At 28.0% G+C, this 9,161-nt stretch overlaps 1 protein-coding gene across 1 annotated transcript in view; it reads right to left on the bottom strand.

The window, feature by feature from the left end:
• LOC129960471 (leucine-rich repeat-containing G-protein coupled receptor 5-like) overlaps positions 1 to 6,440 on the bottom strand; it is a 220,468-nt gene extending 214,028 nt beyond the window's left edge. The window contains exon 1 of the mRNA XM_056073930.1: positions 6,260 to 6,440. The gene's annotated coding sequence lies outside the window, so the exon portion shown is untranslated. The remainder of the gene's footprint in view (positions 1 to 6,259) is intronic.
• Positions 6,441 to 9,161: the final 2,721 nt, after the last annotated feature.

The following is a 9,161-nucleotide window of genomic DNA, read 5'->3' on the forward strand; positions in this document are numbered from 1 at the left end:
GGCCTGTTCATCTGTTAGTAAGCAGACATAACTAAAAAATGAAAGAAGCTATGCATAGAATATTTGATGTGATCTTAATAACAAAATATAAATCTGTATAAATTTTTAACCAAATCGCGGAGAAAAAAAAAGACCAGATACATGTTTAATTTTCTTAATTCTTCTACGAAGTTTATCCTAAAATGCAATTGAGTAAGTATGCTAAAAAACTGAGGAAAAAGTGATTTTTTTATATCCATTTCTAAACTATCTTCTAAAACCTTTATTTTGCAAATTAGTTATTTACGGAATATAATATATTTTGCCACTTTTCTCCTTATGAGTATTTCACATAAAATTCACCATTAGTAGCTTGCGATTTGTGGAATCCAATCTTGTCATTGAATTTAAAAGATGGTACTGTTTAGACCTTTATTGTATTGCACCCTTAACGAACTAAAACAGCTTAACAATCCTGCTTCTGTAAAAACTTGATGTAACATACTACATCTATTACGAGGCACTAGGGATCTTGTTTAGAAATTCATTATTTTTGTTGATAAATTATATGTTACTACAGATATTTATTTTCATTATATATCTAATAATTGTCGGGTATCCTTATTTTGGAGTTGAAAATATATATATAATTACCAGCTTTAAAATTGCAAATATTAAGAAAAATAAGAAATTATGAGGCCCAAATAGATATGAAATCTTCTGACATGCAATAGCGAGTTAAAATTCTTCAATTATGCCATTTCTACGTTTCCCGAATGTTTTTCTTTAATAATTGAAAAGATGGACAAGTAAAAAATATTGAATATCAAAAAAAACACCCCTTTTTATTTGATTAATTTCCTTCGTCTACAACGGTACTGCATAATGATTGTTTTCATTTTGCAGATAATTTATCAATAGTTTTCTTTTCCAAAATTTTCTCAGTGCTATTAAGAAAAGACCCGAAGGATTTAAATTAGATGAGATGCTTTCTATTTTTTGTTTTAAAGAAAGAAGAAACCCATATTCAGAAAAATGACATTTTTTATTTTTGTAAATTGCAGGATATAAAAGAATAAGTTTTATCATTTGATTAAAAATGAAGGCTTTCAAAGAAGGGTAAATATTAATACAAGGTGTTTTGCTCTTTGTTTTTACGGGAAATTGAAAATATGATGAAGGAAAATTCTATCATTTATTTGATTAATAACGAACCAGAAAGAATAAAACCCCTCCGCCTTTGGGATAAAATTGAAATTTCAATCAAAAAGGTGAATTAAAACTGGAAAACTCTAGTTATAAAAACTTATATTACAAAAAGTTTTATGCAGTAACAAAAATACCATAAATTTGAGCAATTTTATGTGTAGGAAATAATTTAAAACTTTTGCAATTATGTGAAATGAGCATAAAGCTCTAAAAATTGAATAATATTCAAACTGAATAAAAACAAGTATAAAAGGGAAAACGTTAAGGAAGATTAATTACTTTTCTTTTAACTAAAATTTGCCTTTCGAAGCAAGGAGTTTTAATTTAAAAAGATATTCAATATTATAAGTAATATTTTTATTTTCAGAAATTAATGATTTCTTTGATATGGATCTGTATTTTTTTTCTAGAATCCGCTCCAGGATGGTAATTAAAATGGATTATTTTGTTATTTTTCTTAAAGATTATTATATTACTGCTAAAAATAAAAGTATATAAAAGAAATATGTTTAGAATATCCAATAAAACGATTCAAATTAACCGAGATAAGAATTTTGAAAATATGTCCTCGTATTAAATTCTGATTAGAAAAATTCAGAGATTTTTTGGAATTTACTGGATAGAGTAAATAGTTAAAATTAACAAAATAAAGTATAAACGAGGTTTAATTTTAATATATTCATTTCTTAAGAACTCATTTCTAACTTATACAACAAAAAAGAATGTAATCTCAATATAATCTTTATGGACGATTCGGATGGAAGAAGAAATTAATGATAACTTAAATGCTAACGTTTTTCAGTTTTCTTCCATTACTTTTTATAAGTTTCTTACAACTTTGCCTTTCCCTTTTTTCAAGAAAATTATTATTAAAATAATTCTGTTTGTGAAATTGCACAACTTATCTCGCATCCCATTCTAGCAAACTATCTAGGACGCTTATCTGTGTTTTAAAACTTTCAGGATTGAAGTTAGCAAGATCTGGACATTAAGTTATCGAATTTCTGAGTTATATTAGTTAGATAACTCGGAAGAGTAGAGGAAAGAGAACATAAAAAATCATAATTTTATCTGAAAAGTTACAAATGATTAAAATGAAATGAAATTTTGTTATATAAAGACTTTCCAGCCTATCCACAATTTAAATTATATATGCCTTCACTTAGTTTTCAAATATGGAACTAATATTAGATAATTTATACACTTTACAAAAATAGATTTTTATATAAAATCACTGATAAACAATCTAAATCAGTAAAATATTTTTATAATAAAAGCTTTAAGATATGCATACAGTATACATTCCAATAAGCAACCGCTTTTAGAAAATTTCACTGTGACGAATGTGAGACCTCATCTAATCAATTCAAATAAGCCCAAGAAAATACTTCATCTAATTAGTTCAGATAATATCAAAATAATCATAGTATCAGAAATGTACTTTATATATGATGTTTCACATCTCTAAAATATCCAATAACTAACATAAAAATACCATATGCATTTCAACAAGATAAATTAAGATTTTATTTAAAATAAATTTACAATTTGTGCATGTTTTTTTTTAATTTTTTAACGACATCACTGTATACCAATAAGAGAGTAATGAATATAAAAATAATTAAAAAATAAGATCAAACTGACAGTTTTAATAGAAATCTATTAAAGTTTAATTGGCTTGAATGAATCCGATATTTTGAAAAGAGGCTACCTCCTTATATAATTTTAAAGCAGATGCAAACATCCATTTCCTTCCTTAATATTTTTGAAGACAAATCTATAAGATCACATCATTAAAAAGAATTACACATGATGAATAAATGTCCAAGCAATTATTTATGGCCATACAATAAAGTCCACGAAAGATTCTTATATTTACCGGTTTTCAAAATGAACGTCAAATGAACGGATTTTGATACGTCACAATTGCTTTAATTTACAAAAAATGTGTTTTTATGAAATCCAATACAAAAAAAACAAAAACAAATATCAATTCAAACCTTATTGGATTCATAATAGTCACCATATGCGAGAGAGAAAACTACAGGTATTCAGGCGCCGTTATAATTAATGAGCCTTTCATTTATTATTTTATAGCATAAATTTTTAATTGGTTGGTATGTACTGCAAGAGCTTCCTGGTATCCTATTTTCTCAATATTGATAGGAAGTTTTCCGTGATGTATAGAGTTTTTGGAATTCAGAATGAACAATGGGGCGTATTTTCATCTTGATACTTCAATAATATAAATTTTCCCCCAAGGCGCTATTGATAGCACCAGATTTTTCACTGGTGAAATAGAATTCATAATAATCGTTCACAACAAAACTTTTATGCTATTGCGAAAAAGATCTTTCTTGGCTTCGAATGGAGATAGCTTATTTTTAAAAGAAAGTTGGTCACCAAATTTTAAAATTAATTACATGTCGGTGTGTGACACTTCTTTTAGCTAGAAGATGTGCCCGTCTAAACGGACTGTTATCCTGTTAACACTATCTTACAGATATGATTTCCACAGATTAACGAAATTTGTTGTAGAAAATGTCTTATACAATGGTAGAATACTAAAGAAATAAAGTTATTTGCGGTACACTTTGAATATATATAGTAACAAATATACAATAACATAGTTTCTTTGAAATGGAATATTCTCTATCTAAAATGTTCATAAGCACTCAAATCATAACTAATCACTAAGAATTCACTAACAGAAAAAATATACAATAACAAATGCAAAATAAAAATAATGCTGAAAAATAATGTTGGCAATAGCCTCTAATGAATCAGCATAAATATAAAAATAATGAAAATTGCATACTTCAGCATGTTGAACTTTGTTACAAACCTTTACAAAAAATGTAAATAAAATGTGAAGTTTATGATCAAAGAGCCGATTCTTATTCACGCAATGATTTATTCCCACAACGATAAATCTTTTAATTTAAGCATTTAAAAACATGTCTGAGTTGACAAACCAGAAACTGGGATATGTGCATGCATTAATGATACGGATAAATTTTTTTTAACTCTGCCCACCATTCCAGATTTCTCTGACATTTCCTATCAGATTTGTTTTTATTTGTAAGGGATTCAATCAAAGTTAAGTTACCAGTGCACGCGTGATACAAATAGCGCTCTAAAAGATTATCTGCTTTGGAAATGGACAATGGAATGAGATTCATTCAGAAGTATGTGAAAGAATACTCTGTTTTCATATAGAGTCCATGAATCGATGCTAAATGGGTGCAGAACTACTAGAACGCGAATTAGTGAAAGGAATTAAAATTTACCCCATTTAAAATTGATTAATAAGTCTTGATTTGTTAATTTAAGATTTCAGTCTAACATATTATAGTTGAATTACTCTTCAAATTAGTTTTTAATTTTTAAGATAAATATAAGTAATATAAATGCACATCCCTACGCAATATAGCCTTTTATTCAAGTAATGATTTTTTTTTTACTTCCACTCGAACCTTTCCAGATATTAGAATGCCAAGGCTGGGAGAATTAACCAAAAACAGGGACTGTCCTGGTTAATTGGAGATATCTGGATAATAACACTACTAAAAGCATCAGCCTACCCACAGCATTGAATAATATTCAAAGAAATAATGATGTAGAGCTAGGATTATTCAATAAAAGAAGTGGATATTAGAGATGCCTGCCAATTAAAATTAGGAGTATTAATTCACCAGAAAATTTACTCAAAAGTTAAGTCAAACGAATCTTATTTTTACATGGTGACCATGAAATAACTTTTTTTGCCTGGAGGCATCTGCAGCCAAAGTAGCAGAACAGAACGAAGTCAAATTCCATGTCGGAGATAGGGAGATAAATTATGAAAAAAAAAAAAAAAATGCAACAGAAGTTAGTGATGGGTGAGATGTTGGAGCTTTCGGAAGGAAAATGGATCAATAATTACAACGAAAAAAATGGAAAATGGATTCGATAAAATTGCATTGATGCTAGAGTGAGAAAAATAAGCTTGTACAGAAATGAATGATATGTATAATGAAACTCAAAAAAATATTTATCCTCATTATGGCCCCCAACCCACACACAATATTTGAATGTGCTACCTTTCCCGTATCAAGAAAATGCATCAGTGACTTGCCGAACTTCATTTACAAAATTTATTTTGCTGAATTCATCTTCCCATGTCTTCCATATTCTGTATATGAAATTTGGTTTTATTTCTTTTAGTAGTTTTAAATGCAAATATCCCAGTAGAATGAAATTATTTCATAGCTACACGGTATTTAATTTTTTTTAAATGTTACAAAATATGAGACAATCTGAAATCAGAGCTGTATTATTCTAATAAGAGTCGTCTGATTCTTTGAGTTGTGTATGAGAAATAAAAATAAACGAGACAAAATTTTATGTACAATTTATATCATTCAAGAAACCCGGAAATAAAATGTTATTTCACATTATTATGTGAACCAACATTTTGCACTACATTTATTCAATATGAATTGAATTAATCAGGAATTTTAAAATATGCGAATACTGAATATATAAAACATTAAAATTCTACTCTCCCGAAGTCAAGGTTTTGACTTCCTCTGAATCAGTTTCCAGCTCTGAAATGGGGGCTGCTAATGTTTCCTCAAATGGCATTTCAACCCCATAAATTGCTGGAGGGGAAGTGACCCAATTCTTCCTCTCTTATCAATGGGTCTTAAGAAGTTTGATGATTATGTAGACAGTATATTTTTCAACATGGGGCGTATGTAATAAAACCTTTCTGAGATAAAGAAAAACTGTCGTAATAATTGAGTTAATAAGAGATAATTTTTATTAAGAAATTTTGTATATTAAAATAATAAAATATCATCGGAAAATAATTGGCAGATAATTTAAACAAGCGATACGGCTCTGATTTTTAATAAAAATACATAGTAATATAAATATGTTAAGCGAGGTTTTCTGTTCATATCAAGAAAAACCATTGAGTGTTTATTTTTTTTTACATTGAAAAGGTACATAATATATTCTGCTCGGTTATAAAATCGAGTTTATAATGCACAATGGTAGAATATCAATAATATAAAGAGTTACTTACCCATCCGGTAAGTAATTCCTTGACAAAATTTGTAATTTTGAGCCGTGGTGATGAGAATGATGGCTAGGCAGGTATCTTACTTAAAAAGTTTATATATTTCATGCAGGAAAGGTATCATGCCAGAGGAGAAAGGCAGATTAAGAATCCATCAAATACACTTTATTATATACACTTATCTCAATTCCAGATAATTAAAAATCCTTTTAATCCTCGAAGCAGTCAATCCTCTTACAACTCGAAATAGTTACGCAAACTGTTTTACACAATCTTGTAAATGGTTAACAATACAGTTAAAAGAAAGACCTATTACAAAATATATTGAGCGCAATCGAATTTAAACGAACTCTGCGGCGCACTAGAGCATTGAATTTGAACCCGAGTACAAAGAATCGTGAGACTATTCAGCAAGATTGCATCAAAAGTTTCTACATTTTACAAAATATAAGACTTTTGAACTGAAGAACTTATGTGAAAACCTCGAAACCGAGACCTATGAAATCGAGTGTTCATCTCTAGATTGCTGCGGTCACATGCTTATAAAGAATTTTGATCGATTGATTTCTTTGATTAGTCCTAACAATCAATTTATTTGATAAATTACTCCAGGTTTGAATTTACAGTATCAGCTATTTTAAACAAAGGTTAGATGAGAAACCCATAACTTGAATAATCAGAAAGTATAGCCCGTCCTATCGAGGGAACAAATGATGAAGCTGAATTGACTGGATAGCTATAGACAACAATTAAGGGATTTTAATTGCATCCAAAAGTCTCATAAGTTGAATTCTCACATCCCCAACCCGCAACTTACTCCCTGTACATAAGGCTGCAAGGAAACATATCCCGTCATCTGTGATGAGACTGTTAATTAATTTTATCATTATTATTGGTCCTCCAAGTGAACCGTAAGTACGTTTATTTATTCGAGTAGCTTCTCACCTGAGAAAACTGAATATGCATTCCAAACCTCACAGGGAAATTTAAAAAATATTTTTGTGGAAATCAAAACACGATTTTTTATATGCAAGAGAAAAATTTGTCATTATGCTTTCTTTTATTGAATTTAGAAAAAATAAAGCAAGTTGCTCTACAAATTGCAATACTTTTAATGAATGGGTTTAAATGTTACATATCTTCTTTAAAAATGTGTTTTCTAATTTAAAAAAAATCATTTTTTTCACTTGTTTTTTTCTATAAAAAAGTGATTGAATTGTGATATGGGATTAATTGATTCTTAAAACTGTTTTAGTAATTCTAAAACGATGATGTTACAATATAAATTTTAAACATATATTCGCTACATTCGTTAGATATAAATATTTTAATCAAAAACTGTAAGATGATCCATAAAGCTTTTTATAGTTTGATCAATTAAGTTAAAAAATTATTAAAAAAATATAATAAAAAATTATAAATACAATTATAAAAATTTTGATTATAAAATGAATATGAATAGATTTTTGTCATATTGATATATGCAGATCTAACACAAAATATGAATATGAAATTACATAATATTTATATTCAAAAACTTTAGAAAATAACAGAATCTTGAATAAATCTTGAATATTTGAACTCAGTATGAAATATACTGGAACTTTCAACTTCGAAAACAGGTTATTAAGATGCCTTCAATGCCTTAAACATTAAATTGCTTTGAAGATTTTTTTAATCTATTCGAGATGTTGAAAATAACTCAAATAAATTTACGAATGTGTGAAAGATATGCGAATTTTGAATTTTATATATTGGAATATAGTATGAAATATACTGGACTTTGCAACTTCAGAAACTGGCTATTAAGACGCCTTCAATGCCTTAAAAATTAAACTGCTTTTAAGATTTTTTTAATCTATTCGAGATGTTGAAAAAAAGCACAAATAAATTTACGAATGTAGGAAAGCCATGCGAATTTTGAATTTAATATACTGGAATATAGTATGAAGTATACTGGAATTTGCAACTTCAAAAACTGGTTATTAAGACGCCTCCAATGCCTTAAAAATTAAATTGCTTTTAAGAATTTTTTAACCTGTTCGAGGTGTTGAAAATAACTCAAATAAATTTACGAATGTAGGAAAGTCATGATAATTTTGAATTTGATATACTGGAATATAGTATGAAATATACTGGAATTTGCAACTTCAAAAACTGGTTGTTAATATGCCTATAATGCCTTAAAAATTAAATTGCTTTAAATTTTTTTAAAAATCTATTCGAGATGTTGAAAATAACTCAAATAAATTTACGAATGTGTGAAAGCGATGAGAATTTTGAATTTAATGACAAAAACATCAGAAAAATGAAATAATATCACACATACACACACACATCTCCATCGTTTTCCTGTTTGGATATATCTAAGTTTTACCAACAATACCTAAATAATGATGACGATACCATCCATCAGGCATTTAATTTTGTAACTTGATGCATTGTAAACTTCCGGAAAATACACTTTCACATGCCAACACACAACATGTATGTTTTTTGGCGTTTGCATTATTTTCTTCCTCTTTTAATGGCGTATTTTTACCTTTTAATTTCTTCTACCGTTTGACTATTCATTTGGATTATTATAATGTTCGTGTTGAATATTGTACTTTTTTCGCTTAATTTGTAGATACAGTCTGCAGAAAACGTTTTTTTCCTTTTAAGTGGTTCACACTGATTTCATACTCTCATGAAATTAATGCGCTATTGCAATATTCTACCTTTTGTACTTGCATTTGATATCGATTGATCATTTATTTCCATGACGTTCTTAGAAATGTAGTATATCACGCATTCTTAATTTTAGTGTTATATTGATATTTTCCTTTTTTTCCCTCTGTATGTTTTCCATTTGCTTTTCTTTTTGTACTTTGTTTATTTTCAGTATTTCACTTTGTTTTATTTCGCT

This window comes from Argiope bruennichi, chromosome X2 (assembly GCF_947563725.1).
Source record: "Argiope bruennichi chromosome X2, qqArgBrue1.1, whole genome shotgun sequence".
Classification (NCBI taxonomy): domain Eukaryota; kingdom Metazoa; phylum Arthropoda; class Arachnida; order Araneae; family Araneidae; genus Argiope; species Argiope bruennichi.